This window comes from Pleurodeles waltl, chromosome 1_2 (assembly GCF_031143425.1).
Source record: "Pleurodeles waltl isolate 20211129_DDA chromosome 1_2, aPleWal1.hap1.20221129, whole genome shotgun sequence".
In the NCBI taxonomy this organism is placed as follows: Eukaryota; Metazoa; Chordata; class Amphibia; order Caudata; family Salamandridae; genus Pleurodeles; species Pleurodeles waltl.
Genome location: NC_090437.1, coordinates 767,675,978 through 767,699,711, shown reverse-complemented (window position 1 = coordinate 767,699,711; position 23,734 = coordinate 767,675,978). Strand labels below are relative to the sequence as shown.

Sequence of the window (23,734 nt, the reverse complement as noted above, 5' to 3'; positions counted from 1 at the left end):
CGGCGGTGCCCAGCGGAGCCGTGCTTGAGATGAAGGGCCCAGCGGAGCGGTGCTTGAGATGAAGGGCCCAGCGGAGCGGTGCTAGAGATGAAGGGCCCAGTTCAGCGGTGCTTGAGACGGTGGTGCCCAGCGGAGAGGGTCTTGAGATGAAGGGCCCAGCGGAGCGGTGCTTGAGATGAAGGGCCCAGTTCAGCGGTGCTTGAGACGGCGGTGCCTAGCGGAGCGGTGCTTGAGATGAAGGGCCCAGCGGAGCGGTGCTTGAGATGAGTGTCCTGGTCAGTGGATCCGGCCCAGGTATGGATGTCACTCGCCACCTGACATGTGGCTGGCGGGGCCTTCCTGCCCATCTGTCTGGTGGCTTGCGGGGCCCTCCTGGGCTGCAGTACCGGGCCTGTGTGTGTCCTCCTGCACACCTGGGATGGGGCTGGTGGGGCCCTCCTGGCCAGCTGGCCTGCTGCCGGACTTGTCGGGCGTGCTGGCCTTCCCACCCTTCCTTGCATGCTTGTGGCCCTTTCCCACCTTTGGCGGTGTGCCAGGTGGCACCTGACTTCCTGCCGGAGCCAATGTAGGGATTTTTGTCCCTGGGGTCTTTGGTCACTCGCGCCGGGCACTGGCAATCTTAGGATGCTTTTCCGGTGGTGGGCTGGCCGTGCCTTGGCTCCTAGCTGAACTGGATGCCCTTGAGGGTGGGGGACTCCACAGTCCATGGACAACAGTCTTCACTGGTCCCGGTTTTGTGGTGGCTGAGGTGCTGATTGGAGTCTTATGAGATGGACGGGGTGGGGGAGTTGTAGGAAAGAGGTCAAGTTTGGAAAGGAAAAGCAATTTGGAAAGAGAGGGACGGGTAGGTGTAGTGGGTATGGGAGTGGAGGAAGAGGATGTGGTTGTAGGAGTGTGAAGTCTGGTGTCTTTGGGTGCAGGTGCTTGGGCTGGAGGCTGTCGTGAGGTGGATGGCTGTTGGGTGGGTGGCTGCCTGCGTTTGTGTAGTTTGGAGGAGGGGGTGACAGACAGACTTGGAGAGGACACAGGGGACGTGTAAATGGTAGTGGAGGTGGTGACTGCACGTGTGCGGAGTGTTCTGGTGGGTTTGCTGGTGATGGACGTAGTGGCTGAAGATGTTGTGCATGCAAGTGTGAGTGGAGACGTCACAGGGAGGGAGGAGGGAGATGAAGAGGAGGGGGACACAGTGGAGGCAGTGGCTGTTGGTATGTCTGCATGTGGAGGTTGCTGTTGTGAATGCTTGTGTGATGTGTGGTGCTTATGTCTGGATGAGCTTCTCTTGGGTGTTGAGGTGTGTGCATGCTGGTCTGTAGGTGTGTCTGGGATAGGCAGAGGTACAGGGGATTGGGTCTGGGTGGAGGAAGTTGGAGGGGGGAGGCTAGAGACAGGGACAATTGCTGCCGTCAGTGCTGAGGCCAGAGCGTTGAACGATCGCTGATGGGCAGCCTGACCCGAATGAATGCCCTCCAGGTATGCATTACTCTGGTGCACCTCTCTTTGTACACCCTGGATGGCATTCAAAAGGGTAGACTGCCCAACAATGATGGTCCTTAGGATGTCAATGACCTCCTCACTGAGGGCAGCAGGGGCGACAGGGGCAGGGCCTGAGGTGCCTGGGGCGAAGGATGTGCCCACCTTCCTGGGTGAGCGGGCACGGGGCAAATGCTGAGGGGCTGCTGGGAGGGCGGTGCTGGTGCACTGGGTGGCGGCTGTACCTGTTGTTGCGGGGGGCACGGATGTTGCCGCCACCACAAGGGAGCTCCCTTCAGAGGACGAGTCGCTGTCACTGACATCAGCACGAGTCCCCGCTGTGGAGCTCCCCTCGCCCTCCGTATCACTGGTGAAATCCGATTCTGTTGCATGGCCCGCCATGGCCATGTGAGATGCAGCTCCCTCGTGCTCCAATGCCACTTCTCCTCCGCCTGATGATGCTAATGCACACATGAACAGGAAGACCACAAAAAAGGGGGGGAGGAGAAATAAAGACATGTTGAGTGCATGGATTACCGCTACCGTTGGCGGACAAGACAGACACAGAAGCCCCCTGCACTACGCCGCGCACTTGGGGTCCACTACGCAATCCGTGGGACATGGCCTACAAGCCTATGGACGACAACTGCACACATAGATGACACAGGGCCATGGATAACTGTACTTGGCACCCTACAGAGGTAGGGGGCAGGGGCACAGGACCATGCCTTACGGAGGGGCCTAGCCTACAGAAATCGCCCTGGCCTAGGGATACCCACAGCCCTTCTCCCCCACCCAGACACCTCCACTGCACGCAAAGTCAGCAGAATGTATTTGTACTCACCCCCTTGTGTCTGCTGTGATGTCCTCACGTGCCCATCCAAATCGGGGTAGGCCACCGCCAGGATCCGGGACAATCAGGGGGGTCAAAGTACGACTGGCACCCCTCCTACGTTGGGAGGCCATCCCCAGCTGAGCCTCCGCCGTCTTCCTGCTGCAGCGTCGGATGTCCTCCCACCTCTTCCGGCAGTGGGTGCCCCGTCTGTTGTGGACCCCCAGGGTCCGGACGTCCTTGGCGATGGCACGCCAAATCGCGACTTTCTGGTGGGCGCTGACCTATGTGACATGTACAGGGAGAAAAAAATTGTAATCACCTTCTGCATGCTCGATGTGAGTGGCCCCCCATCCCCACCCTTGCCATGTGGCACATGCTCTCATCTGTCGTTTGATGCATGCCTCAATCGCTCCCCTCCCCACCATCTTTCATCCACCCACTCAACCCAGGCATTGCCCACTAAGCATGGTCCCAGTGTACTTACCTGTTGGTCTGGAGGACCATAGAGTAGCGCATACTGGGGGAGGACCCCATCCACAAGTTTCTCCAACTCCTCCGCAGTGAAGGCAGGGGTCCTTTCCCCAGTCGCATGAGCCATTGTCTCTTCCAGACCGAGGTCACAGCAGCACTTGCAGTGTACGTCCTCTCCTGTCGACGATCAGGTATCGAGTGATTAAGCAGATAGAAAATGGCGGTCACGCCCGCGGCGGTCACGCCCGCGGCGGTGCGTACCGCGACCGCCGGCGCACATCGTCATTGGCTCCTGAGACCCATAGGGTTCAATGTTAACCAATGCGGCTTAGCGCCGCGGTCTTTGACCGCCTACAGCCGCGGTGTGCCACGCCAGGGCATTGACCTCACATTCCACTGTCGCACTTCACAGGTCAGGCAGCCGCCATTTCAAGGGCCCACATGGCCTAATTACCAACTGCGTCCCACATACCTAGGCCATGCACCAACACTCATACAAGCCATTCAATGCATTGGGAATCATGTTATGTGCAAGCTGTGGTTACGTACCTGTGGGTTGCTTGACTCTGTGCTCGCTGTTGTCCTTCATAGGCACCGTCCGCTGGGACATGCGAGGAGATGGAGGAATCTTCCTGTGTACAGACCGCTGGTGGACCTGTCAACAATAGAGGAACGACATGTCATACTGACATACAGACTTGACCTGATGTCACCCATCCGCCAACCCACAGGGATCCCCCCTCTAGTGCAGGTGCTGTCAGTACTCCATTTCTTAGCAAGTGGGTCATTTCAAACAACAGTGGCCATATCATCAGGGATGTCCCAGCCTATGTTTTCCAAGGTGTTGTCCAGAGTGTTGTCTGCCCTGCTGAAACACATGCAGAGCTACATCGTTTTCCCTGAGGTGGGGGATTTGCCTACAGTGAAGGGTGATTTCTATGCCCTTGGACATATCCCCAACATCATAGGTGCCATTGATGGGACACATGTTGCTTTGGTCCCCCCCAGCAGGAGTGAACAGGTGTACAGGAACCGGAAGAGTTATCATTCCATGAATGTACAGATGGTGTGTTTGGCTGACCAGTACATCTCCCATGTTAATGCCAAGTTCCCTGGGTCAGTGCATGACGCCTACATCCTGCGGAATAGCAGCATCCCGTATGTGATGGGTCAACTCCAGAGGCACCGGGTGTGGCTATTAGGGGACTCTGGTTACCCCAACCTGTCCTGGCTACTGACCCCAGTGAGGAATCCCAGGACAAGGGCAGAAGAACGCTACAATGAGGCCCATGGGCGGACTAGGAGGGTGATCGAGCGAACCTTTGGCCTCCTGAAGGCCAGGATCCGGTGCCTCCATATGACAGGTGGATCCCTCATGTACTCACCAAAGAAGGTGTGCCAGATCATCGTGGCCTGCTGTATGCTTCACAACCTGGCTTTGCGCCGCCAGGTGCCTTTTCTGCAGGAGGATGGTCCAGATGGTGGTGTTGTAGCAGCTGTGGAGCCTGTGGAGAGTGAAGAGGAGGAAGCCGAAGAGGACGACATAGTGAACAGGAACACAGTAATACAGCAGTATTTTCAGTGACACACAGGTAAGAGTAGACACCGGCATATTACATTTACTTAATGACTCCTACCTCTCTACTGTCAGACTTTTTCCCCCAGTGTATGGTAACTGTGTTGTGACTTTCCCTTCCGTTTTCAGAGATGTGGGCCCCACTGCATGACATCTGCTTTGTTTCCCCATGGACTACAGCTGTGTGACAGCGGTTTGTTGGCATCACAATGTGAATGAACATTTTGGCACGGTCATGTATTATACATTTGTTCTAAATCACAGCCAGACTCCAGATTGTTTTGTGCAATAAGTGTTTTTATTCAAGTGCTCTAAATTGGATGGGAGGTTGCAAATCGGTGATGGTGGAGGATTGTCCATGACAGAGCCCAGACTATCAGTTTCACAGGTGCATTGTCCAAATGCCTGTGGGAAGTGGAGCAGGGGCAGTTTAAGGTTGGACAGGGTGACAATGTGGGACAGTGGGATGACAATCAGGGCGGTATCCTTTGCTGGCGGGGGTCTTGACATCTTACTCTGTCTTCTTCCTGGATCTCAGGGCCCGCTTGCGGGGTAGTTCTCCTTCTGCAGGGGGTGGGGTTCTGGTGGCCTGTTGGTCTTGTGTCGGGGCCTCCTGTCCACTAGTGCCGGCGGAGGTGGTAGGCAGTTCTTGGTGCATGCTAGTGTCAGGGGCCCTTTGAGGTGCCACAGTGTCCCGCAATGTCGTGACTACCTCATTCAGGGCCACTACGATGGTACCCATGGCGGAACTGATGTTTCTTAGTTCCTCCCTGAACCCCATATACTGTTGCTCCTGCAGAAGCTGGATCTCCTGAAACCTGGCCAGGACCGTCGCCATCGTCTCCTGGGAGCGGTGGTATGCTCCCATGATGGAGGAGAGGGCCTCGTGGAGAGTGGGTTCCCTGGGCCTGTCCCCCCCCTGTCGCACAGCAGCCCTCCCAGTTCCCCTGTTTCCCTGGGCCTCTGTCCCCTGGACCGTGTGCCCCCTACCACTGCCCCCAGGTCCCTGTTGTTGTTGGGGTGGTGGGTTAGCCTGGGTTCCCTGTAGTGGTGGACACACCGCTGATTGACGTGTCCTGGGGACAGAGGTATGGGCCCGCTGGGTGGGTGCTGTGCTGGTGTTCCCAGAGGGGGGAAGGTCTACTGTGGCCTGTGGCTGTGTGAGGAGAACCGACTGTCCCGAGGTCCCCGATGGACCGGGCTGGTCATCTAGATCCGGGGAGACAGAGCTGCTGTCCTCACTGTGGGCCTCTTCTGGGGGTGGAATGGAAATTTGTGGACCCTCCTGCACGTTGACGTGGCGTTCGAGTCCTGCAGGGGTATAAAAGTATGGTTATTGCTTCTGTGTGTGTCATAGCGTGCAATGGGTGGGTGCCCGTGTACCCCAGTGCTGGCATTCCTTTGTGGGGGCTGTTGTGACGGTGGTTGGGGGGTAGAGGGGTTGTATGTGTATGTGCAGAGGGCATGCTTAGGTGATGGGTATCCATGCTTTGTGGACGCATGCAGGGCTAGGTGTTGGGATGGGTGGGTTGTGATGGTGAGACAGTTGCAAGGAGTAGGTGTGATGGGGGTGAGGGTAAGGGTGGGGGTATGAGTTGGCATGCAGGTGGGGTGGGGGGAAGAAGTAGTTAAGATTTGCCTTACCAGAGTCCATTCCTCCGCCTACTCCTGTGAGGCCCTCAGGATGCAGGATGTTCAAGACTTGCTCCTCCCATGTTGTAAATTCTGGGGGAGGAGGTGGGGGTCCGCCGCCAGTCTTCTGCACCGCGATGTTTTGCCTGGATACCATGGAACGCACCTTCCCCCGTAGGTCGTTCCACCTCTTCCTGATGTCGTCCCGATTTCTTGGGTGCTGTCCCACAGCGTTGACCCTGTCCACTATTCTGTTCCATAGCTCCATCTTCCTGGCAATGGTGGTGTGCTGCACCTGTGCCCCGAACAGCTGTGGCTCTACTCGTACAATTTCCTCCACCATGACCCTGAGTTCATCATCAGAGAACCTGGGGTGTCTTTGCGGTGCCATGGGGTGGTGTGGGTGATGTGTAGGGTGGATTGTGTAGTGCTAAGTGTGATGATGTGTATTGTTGTGTTGTGTGAAGTGCGTGCAAATATTGCTGGGTGACAGTGAATTGGGCGTCTGGGTGCTCGGATGTCTTTTCTCGGTGCGTGTTCACGAATCTCTAGGAGTGGAGGTTTGTGGGTGATGTGGGTGTGTATTTTATATTGAATTGGGTGTGTGGGAGTGGAGTGGTGTGTGTATGTGTCTCAGGTGTGTGTATTTTGAATTGTCCAATGTGGTTGTATTTTGTAAGTGTGTGTGTATTTTGAGCGCGGCGGTGTGTGCCGCCAATGGAATACCGCGGTTGAAAGACCGCCGCGTGGATTCGTGTGTCGTGATAGTGTGGGCGTATTTCTGTTGGCGTGACGGTGGAGGTTTGGTCATCGCCAGTTTCTCACTGCCCTTTGGTGTGGCGGACTTTTGTGGATGTCTGTATTTTGGCGGTTTGCCTGTTGTGGGTCAGAATGACTGTGGCGGTTTACCGCGGCCGCGGCGGTGTTATGGCGGTCTTCTGAACGGCGGTAAGCGCCTTTTACCACCGAGGTTGGAATGACCACCTTAATATCACTTTTCAGAGATATCTCTACAATTATCCAGATAAATATTCTATATTTTTCCAAACACTGTGTGGTGTATTTTTGTGGTGCTATATGGTGGTATTGTATGATTTATTACACAAATACTTTACACATTGCCTTCTAATTTAAGCCTGACTGCTCGTGCCAAGCTACCAGAGGGAGGGCACAGGATAATTTTGGATTATGTGTGACTTACCCTGACTAGAGTGAGGGTTCTTGCTTGGACAGAGGGTATCCTGACTGCCAACCAAAAACCCCATTTCTAACAATATTGTTACCAAGTTCATCTCTAGTTTAAGTAATGTGTCCTAATATCCTTTTTTTGAGTATACCGGGACACCTTCACAGCAATTAAAGAGGAATTTGCTTGCTGATTAATGTGATATTTTACAATTGTTTTATCTAATTTTACATTTTTGCTTCATAGCAACGTTGTACTAAAACAACAAGGCCCAGATTTATGTTAAAGTGGTGCAGCCCGATGCTGTGCGAAAAATAGCAGCACAGTGCTGCGCTACTTTAGAAATGCAGAGATGCGCAGGGGAATAGACTTGTCATATTTGGAATGGTTAGAATGGTAGTGAGAAATCATATTTACTGGTGAAGTTGGATTCTACATTACTATTTAATAAATGCCACTTTTAGAAAGTGGGCATTTCCCTGCACTTATTGCCATCTGTGCAGGTTGACAGCTCCCTTTGTGCATTCCACCCAGACAGCCATAAACACAAGACATTCAGCTGCATCTGCATTCATCTGCATACAGAGAGTTTCCCTGTGCCGGAAGGGTGGAGGGGCCCACACTTACACTTCAAAGATCGGTGACCTGCCCTCACACAAAGGACTGAAAGCTCCCCACAGAACTCCTGGCAGAAAGGGCTGGGTTGAAAGGGGAACTTGTGCACTTCAAAACCACTCTTTGAAGTTTCCTCCACTTCAAAGACACTTTTGGGTATATGTACTGGGTCTGTGATGCCACCAAATCAGACACTTCTGGACCTACAACTGAACTCTGTCAAAGGAACTGTCTGGCTAACCAAAGGACTCATCTTGACTGCTTTGCTGAGAGGACTGCTTGCCTGCTTGCCTGCTTGCCTGCTTGTTGTCCTGTTGCCTGCTGACCCCTGACTGCTGGAAGGACTCTGACTTACTACTAAAGTGCTCTCCAAGGGCTTGGATTGAGCTTGCCTCCTGTTCTGAGGACTATCAAAGACCTTACCGTGGAGAAGAAAATCCAGCGCATTTGAAAATCTGTGCAACGCCTGCAAGATTCAATGCAACACCTGCCAGATCGAAGCAGCACCTGCTCCACAGCTGAAAAATCACCACATCGCCTGCCGGATCGATGCAGCATCTGTTGCCTCTTCTCGACAAGTTCTGAGGTTTCCACGCATTGTACATGGGTGTCAAAATATCCCTGCATCGCAGTGAGGAACCAAGGCTGGCCTCCTGGAAACCGACACATCGTCTTGCAGCGTGGAAAGAATCAATGAATCATCATTGCCGCACTGGAAAAATCAATGCATTGCTTTACTTTTTGACGCATCTCCTCCTCTGCTGCATCCCAGGTACTGTGTGTTAAAAAGATGCAACCACTGATTCTTAAGGATTGAGATTCATTTAAACCTTTAAAAAGTGATATCTTGACTTGTGCATATTGAAGTTTTCTCGTTTTGGTCTTATTCTATTCAGATAAATATTATACATTTTACTAAACTGGTGTGAAGTACTTTTTTGTGGTGTTTTCACTGTGTTACAGTATGAGTTACTGCACAAATACTTTACACATTGCCTTCTAAGTTAAGCTTGCCTGCTCTGTGCCAAGCTACCGGAGGATAGGCAGGCTCATTTAGGTTTTGTTGTGACTTACCCTGACTAGGATTGGGGTCCCTACTTGGACATGGTGCGCACCTCTGCCAACTAGAGACCCAATTTCTCACAGAAAGATAAGTAACTGACAGGTATAAGGTCGAACATGATATTGTCCATTAAAGGGAACCAACTTACAGTGATGACTTTTAGGTTGCAGAAGTATATACTTATTAGTGAAATACAAAATGATTGCATTTTTTCCATGACTCATTAGCTCTCCTTATCATTGCTGCTATTAGTGATCGGGGTGTAGTGATTGAAATAAGTTACGGCTAGCTTCTGACACTGGGTATAAAGGACACACTGGAAGTAACACAGAGCACTGAATGTCCTTTCCACCCCAACAATATTAGATGTAGTGGATAAGAAGCCCATGTGGCTGTCACCATCTTTGGATAAAACATTTGCCTGCACAAGATTACTCAGAAGGTGGTAACAGTATTAGATTTTCATTTCCTGTTGACATATTTCAATGCTTTTGTTTATTTCAATACACATGCTGGATCAGCTGGGAGGATACAATATTCTGGTACTATTATTGTGGCAATAGTGGAGGTGTGGAATGAGGCACATTAAACCACTGGATACCTACGGCCTCATTTACATGAGACCTGCACCGCCAGAGCATAACTTTTTATTATACTCTGGTGGCATAGGCCTCACAATCATATCTATGACGCTATGCAAAGCCACCTTGCATGTCCTCATTAATATGGAGTAAGGCAAGGCAACACTTACTCCACATCAAGGAGGCATTCCATGGGCATTTAAGTGTGTTTCCCACGCACAATCTCTGGGTTTTGATACAATCCCAAATTTACAAGGATCTGTAAACCTATGAATGTGTAAAATATGTGCACATCCCCAGGGGAGGCGTAACTAGGAGAAATAACTTTATTTTTCCATATTTTGTCTTCTTTCTATGTGTGATGTATTCTGCAGCTGTGAAATTCTCCAGCTCTGGGTTGGGCTAGGGAGGTCTGCACACTGAGAGAGGGGTTCTGTCATCTCAGGAGTGCATCCTGGGATAGCCAGATGCCACACTTCCCAGGAAGTGATCAAGAGGAGGGAGGGAACCCCATAGCCCATCGGCTACCACCGCATCCTATCCTGAGGACATTTTCAGGACATAAAAAGTGCACCCTTGGCACCCAGAGCTATCATCTCAACTGGATTGGAAGAAGCAAGGCAAGCTACATCCCAGAGAAGGATTTGCAGAATGCAGTACAAATAGAAAAAGGAAGTAAAAAAGACAAATAAAGATATTTCTCCCCATTACACCTTTCCTGGGGAGGCATATCTTTTTGGTGCATTTCAAGGTTCACCATGTTTGGTAAATCTGGAAATATATAAAAAAACATGAAAATTGTGTGGGAACACCCATGTAATGTCCATGGAATGCATCCCTTGGACATAGTAATGCAACACAGTGATCTGTGCTGCATTGCATTACTCCATATTTTTGGAGTCACTCAAATCCATGCAAAGTGGCTTCAAAAATATGACTTGGAGGTTTGCATCATGCATGTACCACGATACGTGGTGCAAGCATGATGCACACCTCTCGTACAATTGCCCCTGAATGCCTCAACTTACAAATGAAAGGCAGAATGTACTCATTGTCATATTGATTCAAAATTAGTGCTGTATGAAGCAAGCAACAACAGATCAGGACTTTAGAGTCCGATATGCTAATACCTGTTCACAAACCAGAATGGTGAAAATGCACATTGACATGCTCTATACTTCATTTTGTGAAATGAGACAAAACGCAACTCACAAAATTCCTTTGAGGCATTGCGGCCCATATTTATACTTTTTGACGCTAAACTGCGCTAACGCAGTTTAGCGTCAAAAAATTTAGCGGCGTCTAACGCCATTCTGAAGCGCCATGCGGGCGCCGTATTTATGGAATGGCGTTAGCCGGCGCTAGCAGACCGGCGCTGCCTGGTGTGCGTGGAAAAAAACCACGTAGACCAGGCAGCGCCGGCGTAGGGGGAAAATGGCGTTAGGGCGTCTTAAAATGGGGCAAGTCAGGTTGAGGCAAAAAAATCGCCTCATCCCGATTTGCGCCATTTTTTTCGACGCCCAGACGCCATTTAAATGACTCCTGTCTTAGTAAAGACAGGAGTCATGCCCCCTTGCCCAATGGCCATGCCCAGGGGACTTATGTCCCCTGGGCATGGTCATTGGGCATAGTGGCATGTAGGGGGGCACAAATAAGGCCCCCCTATGCCACCAAAAAAAAATTAAAAATATAAAAAATTATACTTACCTGAACTTACCTGAATGTCCCTGGGGTGGGTCCCTCCATCCTTGGGTGTCCTCCTGGGGTGGGCAGGGGTGGCAGGGGTGTCCCTGGGGACAGGGGAGGGCACCTGTGGGCTCATTTTGAGCCCACAGGCCCCTTAACGCCTACCCTGACCCAGGCGTTAAATAGTGGCGCAAATGCGGGGTTTTTTGACCCGCCAACTCCCGGGCGTGATTTTTGCCCGGGAGTATAAATACGACGCATTTGCGTCGCCGTCATTTTTTTAGACGGGAACGCCTTCCTTGCATCTCATTAACGCAAGGAAGGCGTTCACGCAAAAAAATGACGCTTTTTGCCCATACTTTGGCGCTAGACGCGTCTAACGCCAAAGTATAAATATGGCGTTAGTTTTGCGCCGAATTTGCGTCGAAAAAAACGACGCTAATTCGGCGCAAACGGAGTATAAATACGGGCCTGCATCTTTGCATTTTGCGTCACAATCTATGAGATTTTGCAAACCATGGGCTTTGCAAGTGCACAATGCAGTGATACATCAGGCCGTTGATCTTTATTGTTGACAAGTCTCTTTGTAGTTTCTTAATGAAGAAGACAGACATATCTTCACAAATGCTCATTACAGCCAACATCACACTCAAAACGTCAAGGTGACAGACAACTTTTTAAGCATTGAGAATATATTGATTCGGATGCTCTGTTAACGATGGCGCACAGAGAACACTTATCGGTATAGTCTAATTTACTGCCGTTTTGCAGGTCCTTAGGAAACTTTCTTTTTTTAGCGGACAGTGCTGCATCTTTATTTGCAAGCCACTGTCTTTTAATCAGCCTTATCTGATTAAAATTCTAGATGAAAACTCCACGCACCCTTTAATTAGAGAGGTTGTCCTTCATAGAGTGTAGTGGATCTAAAAGCTGTGCTTGGGCAATGTCAAAGTAAATTAGAAGAAAACGAGCCAATATTAGAGCTATGGGTCTCAGTACTAACGAACGAAGGCCTCATTACGTGTTTTAGGGTCTATGTTTTTCCAATAGCATGAGAGGGCTAAGGTGAAATCTTAGGCAAGTATCTGGCTGAGGTACGATGGTTACTGGCGCAGGGGGCAGCTGAAATGTTCGATCAAAATAACTTGGTGCTATATAAGTTCACTCCATGAATACATAACATGATGTGACAATAAATCTTTTTTTAACAGTCTAAGCACCTGATCCACTTTCACAGCTTCGGTAATAGAGTAAGCATTAAATTGACAGGTTTTGACAATGTGCTTCAGCTTTTAGTACTTGAGGCAGTAGGAACTGATGTCTCAGTTACTGTAGCTTACATTGCATTTCAGACCCAGACAAACATTGGGAATTGGGAATATGCTGCTGATGTGAAGTACACGGCAGGTGGCGGGTTGATGTCAAGCTGTCAGCCTCAGATAAGAATCTGTACATTGATAGATGTTAATTCTTGCAACTGTCTGCGAAATTTCCCTTTAGTATTTATAGCAGGTCCTCAGTTTCTATCTTACGGTTGCTCATTACATTGCTGCATCTTAATTTCATTAAATTAGTGATTGCGATTACGCTACTTTCAACTTAAGTTGTCACTTAAAGTCCTCAAATTACAATTAGGGAATGATTGGAAGAATATTTCGTTTGGAATTTTATTTTTTTATGCACAAAGGTACCACACTTTGACAGGGAGGATTGAATCACAATTGTCATACAGTAAACTGAAGAATTAAAATAATCCATCTATAAATAAAGTTAGGGTTCAAAGATCATGGTTCAAAGGCCAGAAGGTCTGAACAGTTGTGGTTGTGTCCTAGACAGCAAATCAATTATTACAATGTAGAAGCTATATGTATTGCCAAAGTTATGAGACACTATCTGTTAAGTGCTAGTATACCTGAATAACACATTGAACGAAGCAATGGCATTAAACTAACAGCGTCAATAACCCTTTGGTAGCTGACAATACACATCTCGTTTGCAAGGCACATATGAATGCCAATCAATGAAGAATTAAGTAGATAACGCATGGTTAAAGACATTTCTACTTACGTTAGTTGTCTCTGTCTTCTTTTTATTGCGTCAAACAAAAATGCGCTTTGAAGCAGGGAGAAATTCTGTGCTGTACGCATCCTGGTTGTTACCTTCGTGTTGTCGATGGATCAGAACCTGCCCACATTGCAAGCTGCTAATAGATCACAGTTACAAAAAATGTATTCTTCGAAGCATGATTGCACACAACCAAGTAATTTAATTAAGCGTTTGGTGGATTGCCACCTTCCGACACATTTGTAGGTCTGTCGTTATCCAAGACCTTTTGATTTTACTGAAAAGAAATGTATAATATACTTCCTTACAAGGTGGTTTCAGTCAGTCCTCTTTACCCATTGCCCTGCTATTGGGCCATTCAAATGTTAAATCCGCCGCCACATAATACAAAATAGGGCAATGTGTCAGCCTGCTTCAATCGGTGGCTAACTTCACTGTGAGTGATAGCTTTTCACTCTTTCTCAAGGAGCACATCATCATAAAAAGTAGTTCACTTAAAAGCAAGGAAAAACCATGACAATGTGTGTTTTTTGAGAACACATACATATTTTTACTTGTAGCTAAAGCTTTCCGTTACAATGTTTAGGGCCCAGCAACGTCCCCAACAATAAAGTTTTGTAAAAACCATGACCAAATATACGGTGACAAACACAGAATGCTGGTGGGTAATGACAGACTTATTGGCCATGCCAAAGCTTGTATTGAGTGCAGTCGGTTTTTCTGAACTAGATTTATTTATAGATTTATGATAGGTACAGTGGACGCTTTTGTGTATTGATCTTTTGTTGCCTTTAATATCAGAATGCAAAGGACACTAAGTTAAATACATGGATATCCAATGGAATCTTGAGAAAATAGTGATTAAGGTGGAACAAAACTCATCCCACCTATTTTTGAGTGACAACGAAAAATACTCAAATTTGTGGATAACGTGCAAATCTGGAGGGGCACAATGTCCTGCATAACATTATTCCTGTGGTGAAGGAAATTCCACTTCTGAAATATCCTTCTCATTTGGTGCTTCCTCAACATACAAGAGGGTTTTGTTTACATTGTTGGATCTTATTTTATTTCTAGCAGCAGGTGCAGAACATATTGTATTTTACAAATGTATTCCTATGGAATTTTTAATCTTTTAATTATTTATTTTTCTTTCTTTGTCATGGAAATCTGACAGGTCTTTTTACCCACAGTAGAATTTTTATGCCCTTGACTATGGTGTTTTACCATAGACTGTAGTTAACTGAATAGTGGCTGAATAGTGGGAGTGTCCATACTATATCCCAGTAATCCTCATTGCACCCACTCCTACAAATACTTTTCACAGTATTTACTCTTAATTTAATCTTTTTATGGGACAGGGAGTACAAGCAAAAATATCTATTAATGAACTTGCTCACCCTCTTGCTAGATCCATAAGGCAGCCAGCTTACCTCAAATCATACTGGTAACATCTTCCCTTCCTTCCAAGCCTTCAAATACACTAAAGGGGCGGGGCTCCATATCTGTAAGCTGAAAAGTAGCCTCAGCAGCAGTAAGGATTACAGATAACTAATTAGGATATTATACTTCCACCCCTCTTGCTTGGTACAACCCTTATTTTGGAGCACACACAAAGGTCACATTGAAGAGAGGATCAAAATTTCAAAATATAATTGACATTGATGCATTTTAGTCTCCCACATCAAACTTATAATGAGGATGAATGTATGTAGATCTACCCATATTATTACACTGCAGACCTCTCCTAGTAAAAGATTCTGTAAGGATGTTAAAATATTTAAATAGACCTCCCTTACAAATACTCAAGGTGCATCAATTCACCAAAGTCTAGGCTAGAGAGTTAGCTTTGTGAAACTAACATCTCAGCAAAACCAAATAGGTGGTTTGGTCCATTTCAAATATGCAAACATAAATATATTGATTTATGAAATTTAGCTGACCTTCCCAAGCATACGAATATGATGCTGTACATGGAATTAATATGTTCTCTTATTTATCCTCAAGACAAATATTGAGAAGGGGAAGAAGAAAACCACGGCACATCACAGGATCAAGGTGAGGACACTTTATTCCTTAGTGTTAAATCAGGGCGAAAATCCTCTGATATTATGAAACGCACTAGATACGTAGTATGGAAGCACTGTACAATTTTCATGTTTGTGAAAAAACAGCCGACACGTGTTTCGTCATCATTGACTTTTTCAAGGCTTGTAGAATATGGACTATATCATTATATTTGATAGAATTCCAAAAATCAAGAACTGTACAGCCGAGTGTACAAATGGTAGCATAGATGTAATCAGATTCCAGAGACCATGGCAAGTCTGCAAAGCATCTGTGTTTATTGTAAGCCGTGTGTTTATGGCGTCGCCCCAGACAAATATTGAGAAGAATGACTAGAAGATCATGTGATAGGTTTGGAACACAGTCAGCTCGGACAAGCAATTCTATGCACAACAAAGGCCCTACATTGGCCACCTGCAAATTGGAATGAGGATTTAATATAAAAATGTCATTGACTCCAGATGTTCAAAAAAGTGTGGCTAAAGAGACAGTTCCTTCAAAGGAAAATCCCATAGTGAAACCTGTGATTTGGCTACAGTAGCTGGAAAAAATGTTTGCAGCAGTCTCTATTTAGAACGCTTGATTCCAGAATATTTCCTCCAGAACCCATGCAATTCTTCAATGCTGTTCACTGTGGACAGAGAGAAACCCTTGACAGCCATAATGAACCCCCGATACATTACAAGGCACAGTGTCGCGGAACTGTTCCTGAGGGTAAACGGAGTCTCACCGATTCAACCTAGGCGCAAGTCAATCAACCACAGGCAAGGTGTCTTAGTCAAAAAGCATCGTAGTTTATTGCATTGTACAATGTGGTGTAATGAACTCAGCAGAGGTCTGAGAGCGTGTCACACCATGTGCTTCATCGAACATGTATTTATGCACTTTTTGCAGGTTGCATAATGTGGGCAGGAATGTTCAAGAAGACAGTTCAGATCATAAATCATATGTGTGGTAGGAATGAGAGTAATGGAGAAATGGGTTCTGGCATATTCCTGTGACCCTTAAGAGACCCTTGAGCCTGCTTTTCATCTCATCTGACTCAAACCACATTACAAGCAGTCTTTCACCTGCCGAGCCCTTCGGTCTCCCAGTATCTGAGGTAGGCAGAGAAAAGCAGAAGCAGGGGTGCACACACACACATAGTCAAAGGTTCAATAGGTTACAGTACCAAATGTTCAGACAAGAGTTCAACAGTTTCACAGTAGCAAGGGTCCAACAGTTCATTACACAGGAGTTTGATAGTTCATTTAATTTTCCCTCTCAACAGAATGAATGGTCCTAGCATGGCACAACTCCTGAGGTCTTCCAGTTCCTCTACTAAGATAATATTGTGGATGACTTCCTGGCCTGCTGCATCTCTATCAACAGCTCCTTGGAAAGACTCATTCACTGTAAATCTTCCAGCCCAATTTGCATGCTGATCAATTGAGCACAAGTCAATTGGCTGGATTCTTAACCCTACGAAAAAATAGTACTAACGTGCTGCTATGTTCCAAACTGAGTTCACGTTAGTCCTCAAGAGAAAAAGAAACATCCTTGTCTCCACTGAAGGGTCACCATCATAATTCCTCCCTCTTAAACATACTTGTTTTGATCATCACTTTGGTAATGAGCAGTATTAGAGATAGGGTCTCTAGTTGGCAAAGGTATATACCCTTGTCGAAGTAGGGACCACAATCCTACTCACTGTAAGTCACTACCCAACCTAAATTATCCTGTGCTCACCCTCTGGTAGCTTGGCACAGAGCAGGCAGACTTAACCTAGAAAGCAATGTGTAAAATATGTGCACAATAATTCATACAGTAACACAGTGAAAACATCACAGAAAGTGTTCCACACCAGTTTAGGAAAAGAGATAATATATAGCTAATATTTATCTGAATAAAATAAGACCAAAACTAAAAAAAATGTTGCTGTTTCTCTATGTCCACACCACTTTGGAGGAAACCAGGAAGAAGTATGACCTTTAATGTCCTAAATAAATTACTGCCAATTATCAATAAAGGGATGTCCTGTATCCAATCTTCATGTAAAAACCCTGTATCTTCTTGCAACTCAGAGGTGAAATCTACTGGTGACCATTGACACTCATTATTGTTATTACTTCAGAAGAAGGAGCCAGTGAGATTCGAACCTGAGATTTACTAAGACTTTGATTGTCTAAGAGCAACTATGCTGACCTCTCTGATTTGACTCCATTTGCTTTTTCATGTTTTTTGTGGCATATAGCATCCTGTGGTTTCTTTGTGGCAACGTTGAAAAATGATATACAGATCTTGTTAAATCTAGGAAAATATTATTTTGCTTTTGTAAATTGTGGTACATGTTTAGTGCTGTTGTGATGCTTGTAGTAGGTCTACCTACCCCTACCTCACTAAAATCATATTACTAGTGTGAATGGTGCACCCCAAAATAAATTAATCTAATATGGATGGGTTTGCGGAATGCCCCCCTTTTTGCCTACCTGGTGTATTTTCTGTGGTAGCGTGACATTGATTAATTTTGAAATCATTTTGTTCACAACTAAAGGAGCTCCATGTACTGCTTCTAGCATAGTATCTCGTATTGCGGTGTTAATTGAATTGCGTTGCGGCAGTGGGACTCTAGATTTGACAAGGTAATTCAGGGATCTGCACATTCAATGGGAGAATAAAGCACTGTACTAAGTTAATGCAATGGTACAGGTGGGTGCTTGGCATTTGTATTTTATTTAAAATATTGAGATTTATTACTATACTTCTGAGTTTCTCAATAGTATCTCTATTTACCAACGTTTGTGTGATGAGTTATATATTTTTCTGTAAATAGAAATTAGGCCTTTTCAGTGAAGCCTGCAGTTGCTAATCCATACATTACTTTACCTGTTGATATAGTACCTCCTTCTTCACTTTCTGCTTTTTGACTCAGTCAAGTTCAGGCTTAATTCCAATATCTCCTTTCCCCCAAGATCCACAAGGCAATAGTAGTGAAGTAACTACAGGGCAAAGTGGAATATGCCCTTTTACTGAATGTAGAAAAAAAGACAGGGAAGGCAGTGTTTATCCAGGAAACATTTAAGGGGAGGTGGTAAAAATGACTGTGGTGCATATGTCATTTATCTGGATGTTTTAGGACCTACTTTAATGTTAAGTGGAGTTAAGTCCATTGGCAAAGAACATTGAAAAGAGAGATGTTGATTACTGGCCTTCCTACATTTCAGCCTCCCTCAAACCAACATTCAGTTTTCCTCACAACTTTCATCCTATTTGACCACAAAGCTTTCTTTCTCTTGTATTGGTTGTAGAGTTTTGTTGTGTAGCTATTTTAGCCATGTTTTAGACATATTTTTTAGCTGGCTAGGCCTGCAGCTGTGCACTTTAATGCAGTTACATTTTATTCAGCATTGCTTTATTTTTTCTAGCAATAGCAATATTTGAGGCACTGTTTTATTTTCTGTATCTCATTGTTCTTTCGCCTAGGAAAGCATCACATTCTTAGTAGGACATGTAGTTCACTTTGTGCTTTCTCCAAGGCTACAGTCTGATGGGGTTTCCGACAAACGTGGTATGCTGTGTCTCTAGCATTCACAGAAACACACTCATTCGTGGGGACCATTTCTTAGAATGTCAGCTGTTTTTCTTTATAAAAACACCATTTTGCCCAGGACACATCAGATTGGGGATTCCAGCCAGAGGACCACAGCTGTATGCTGTTTGCTGCAAGCTTTGCTACAGCTACTTGCTTAGACTGCTGAGCCCTGAACCAGATGGGAATGGTTTCTCTTTAGACCTCAGACCTCTTCTTCAAGTATGAGGGATGATGTTCTCCCAGGGGAAAACCCGAAGGGCAGATTAGGCTTTGTATGCTGTGCCCATACTTAGAGTAGGTGAGGGACTATAGATCCACTCTCCTGTTTAGACACCATGGTAGGACTGTTTTGTGTTTTACACTTTTAGTCACATGCCTGCTCCTATTGTTTTTTATTATCCTAGTTATTGCTATGCACCTGTTTTTTATCTAAGATGCAGATATTTTATAAAATCCCTATTTAAATATATTCTGCCTCTGTTGTCTTTGTGTGAATGAGATCTTGGTAACTGAGAGAAAGGTTTGAGATCTGATGTACCACGATTCCCTGGGGAGTCTCTCACCATGAGTCCAGTTGCCACAATGATCTCGGTCAGAGATGGGGCGCTGCTAGTTAGTTGGAAACCCCGGATTAGGCCAACAGGTGTCGCCTGGTGTGGAATTGAACTCAGTACCCACAATCCAGGCGATCCTACTGTCCAAATCCAGTAGCCTCATTACCCTAATGAGAACCTATGTGACAGTTCAGTAGAGTGATCTTCTGCTTTGTAGGTTAGTTGTGCTCTAGGAATAACACATATGTACATACTTGCATAAATAAGAGATTATACAGCACCGTCTGCTTTTAGAGCTCTGGCCGTCCTTCGTGATCTTGCTCTCAAATCAGACATGTTCTGATTACGTTTTTTTGTTACTTCAAATTTTTCAGTATAATTCATTTTCTTGAAGTTAATTTTCCTCAATAGCTCTCTTCAATTACATCCAAAAATGTACAGGATAGATAAGAAGAAGCAATTGGCTATGGGTTCATTCTGTCCTGGAGGGTGTCAACCTTTTTGTTTTAGTGAAGTGTTTTGGATGAAGCGTGACTGAGTGGCAGCTGCTGTGTTGCTCAGATACCACTCACGTTACAGCAAGAAAATACAATTCCCTGTAGCCTGATATCCTTTTCAAGTTTGTTTGGAAATCTGGCTGCAGTGAATGAGCTAGAGTTGAAGGTTGAAACCGACTATGCTGGCCTTGGGCGAAGTCTGAGAACTTTGTGATTCTTTAAAAAGTACAAAGTTCCCCAAAATCAACCGACTAGGTGGGCTTAACTTTGCCTACCCCGAGTATATGCCAAATATAGTTTTACTGTTCATTGCAAATGTTATAATTTAAGTATCAATGCACCTCTAATTTCATCAGTTTGGTGAGACTACAAATTAAAATAACCAGCCATCCTTTGATTTCAAATGATTGCTCACGTTTGATGCTCATTTTGCCTATTTTAGGCCTGATTTAATGTTTGCCGGAGGGTTACTCAACTTGACGAATATCGTGTCTATCTCATAAGAGCCATATAATATAATTCACTTGTAATAAGGCAGACGTTCGGGTGGAGTAACCCGTCCATCAAATTTTAAACCAGTGCCTTCGTTTTTGAAGATATTAATTCTTAACTCAAATCTCAGTATGTTCTGAGAATTGTATTTCTTTTTTGCTTAAATTGAGAACTTGACAAGTTTATGAGTAACAAATATCACGCACATCAAATAATATATGGATTTTCCATTTCAAATAGGGAGCAGAAATCACAAGCCCTATTCAGAGGGTACAAATCTAAGGAACTCAGCTACTCCTGTCCTAGTTATTTATATCCATTTCGGCTAGCACGTTGTCCAAGAATGCCTGTGAACAAATGATATAGTTAGAAGTTTATATACATAGATATGTGAAACATTCGTAGCTTTGGGAAGGCTACAAGCTGCAATGTGTAAACAAGATTATTACCATAAATATTGCAATTATTATGACGGCAGCTGAACCAGAGCCTAATAAAACAGGCGAAAATATGATATGTTTGCAGACAGCATCTCGTAAAGACATTATTGGTGCTTTGATACATGCCTTTCATTTTCTTCTAACTGCGGTTCCCAGATTTTAGAATCCAGGAATCATTATAAATAATTCAAAGCCAACACATGGGTTCTTTTTCGAGATATGAAAAGTTCGTTTCCGCTTCACTGCTGTGCCTATTACCTGCAAAGGCCTTTCAGTGACTGAGGAAAGCGCGAACCGATTCTAAGAGTACATAACCATCACAGCACACTTCAATGGCAAAGCTAAAATAACAATCCTCTGAATATAGTGTCTCCTTACAGATACGTATGTGCCAAAGAGGTATAATTTAATTAATCTTGTTGCTTAATATGGGAAGAAGGTAATGCGATAAGGTGAGAGTAATTGGACAAGCCTTCAGAGAGAACACATTGACATTGTAACGAGATGCCCTATAGTCATTTTTCAAATAGTGATGCATATTTTATTATAGTGGGTTAATGAGTACTTCTCTATCATATATTTCTGACATATTACGGAATGCTTTAGAAGGAAGTGATGCAGACAACCTTCAAATCGCTTTGTGCCTCCCTGGAAGTTCAATAATTACCTAGTGCAGTAAATCTTTGGAATTATTCATATGGCTTGCATTGTATGAGTAGTAACTAATGAAACCGAGTGTTTGGGGAGAGATTACATTTTTTTCTGAAACAAGTAAGAACATCTTCAAATTCTTTAGAGTTTCACGTTTTTGTTTTTTGTAGTTGTATTTTGAAAATGCGTTAACATACTGCATAACATCAACCTCTCAACTTTTGCATAATTTTTAGGATAAAACTAAATGCTATCACTTTAGATATGAATATACTTTTGTCTAAATGGGCAAGGCCGTGAATACCAATATGGAGCTGCACATTATTCTATACAGAAACTCTTAAGGTTCATTTCTAAAATGCCACTGTTTTCGGAGAAGTCAGTTTTTCTTAAGCTTGAAATGAGAATAGGCGGAAAAGCATCGAGGCATCTTTTAATGGGGAGGTCGCTTTTACTGTTGACAGCAAGAATCATATGCTGTTGAACGAAGGTAAACATCAAACACAACCTCTCCGCACAATCATTCACGCACTCAGCCATCAATGACTATCCATATTTCACTCCAGCCTATCAAACGTTTAGGCAAATAGGAGGACTCACATCCTTGGGCAACTGTGCGAAAGAAACACCCCTCTTGAGTTTGTCTTTTGCAAACCAGAATGTAACCTTGATGGATATGACTGCTGCTAACATGTTCAGTTTTTCACCTCGGTTATACACCATTTGAACGGGTCGAGGGAGTTGAGGCAGTTCAAGTAAGATTCGTACATCCGCATTATCACAAAAACCTATCTTGTGAATATACTTGACTGGTGTTATCAAAAATAGAATTGGAGCCAACGCTCTGCCTACCTGGGAGCAGAACGTTCAGAGAGAAATCCCTGCAGATGAATTGCAGCAGATGTGATCCTTTGTCTCACTGGCCTCCACTTGTGTCCAGAATAAATGACCCAGTTAAACAATCTTATATAGGACTGTGAACGCGTCCCTTTATGATATTTTATTACACATCAGGACTCGTTTTAGGCCAATGAATCTTTTGACCAAGTTGAGAGACACCGTAGGACGAGATAGCTAATCAATATATCAATCAATACATCAATAATGTCATCAATATTTATCACGACAATGCATTTCACTTTAGTCAAAGTCACTAATCAATTCAAAGACGCTACCATGACCTTTCAGCCATGAATAACCACACCTTGTTTAGTAGAATTTTATGAATTTTATTCCCTATTAATTACAGTCTAATAGCAAATGGGTTAATCTCAACACCAAGAAACATAATAGCATAGTCACAATATGGCAACTTTGGTAAGCTTTCATTAAAGCGAGAATCACAAACATCAGAATGTAACACAGCGTGAACATAGATCAATTTAGCAGAGTGTCAATAACGCGTCAGTTCAACAAAACATATTCTTGGTCGTTCGCCTATTTGCGTCAGTTTGATGAACACCTGTCCTAACCACTGATTAGCATTAGCATGTTGGGCTTCATGCAAAACAATTTAGAACACTAATTTGGAAAACATCTATCTAAGGCCTCTGTCAAAAGTAAGTAGTTGGTACCTAGAAAGGAAAAGCAAACAGACAAATCACAATTTCATTGTCATAATTACTCTCCAAAGTTTAGGTCAGCGCACAGGATCAGTCTTCGTCTTCACGACATCAGTCAAATCGCTATCAGTCAGAACTCAGCTCTGGGGCAAAAGGGCACTTTTCTCATAAGGAGGTAAAGTGTAAAAATGGACAAATCTAAAGGCGAGGATGGTTTTAAGTAAACCCACCAAGTCACCAAACTGAGTGACAGAGTTTCTGGATAAAATCAATAGCATTCCCTAACCCACCTAAATGACTCCCCGTGACATGGGTTTTTATCCCTTGTTCGATGTACATTCCCCCAAAATTCTATTGGACATTTGCTATACCCCATTATCTTTAACCTATCATAAAGCACATTAGGTAATCTAACTCTTCACCCCATATTATTTTACAAGTTTTTGATTGGTCTTTGCAATTGACGTCTTCAGAGGTGGTACGTCCGGTGTGATTTCATCCTTTTGTAATTCTTTGCACATCTTTTGGTCAGCAGTTTCATTGTCTTCACCGGTTTGAATGACCTTGTACATTACATTAATCTACATTGTTTCAATTCACTTTTAACATTTAGTCTGTGGACGAGGGGAGATGGTGAGAACGGATCTAACATGGTTACATTCATCTTCCAAGTCGAAGAAAAAGAATAAACAGGGTCATGGCCCCTTGTGAGTCAGCACAC

At 44.9% G+C, this 23,734-nt stretch overlaps 1 long non-coding RNA gene across 4 annotated transcripts in view; it reads left to right on the top strand.

The window, feature by feature from the left end:
* Positions 1–23,734, top strand: part of LOC138304053 (uncharacterized) — a 112,274-nt gene that overhangs the window by 11,821 nt on the left and 76,719 nt on the right. For 3 of the 4 annotated variants that reach the window (XR_011205490.1, XR_011205489.1, XR_011205486.1), the window contains exon 4: positions 15,187–15,237. The exons of the other annotated variant lie outside the window; for it this stretch is intronic. This is a non-coding gene — a long non-coding RNA (uncharacterized lncRNA). The remainder of the gene's footprint in view (positions 1–15,186; positions 15,238–23,734) is intronic. 4 annotated transcript variants of the gene reach the window in all.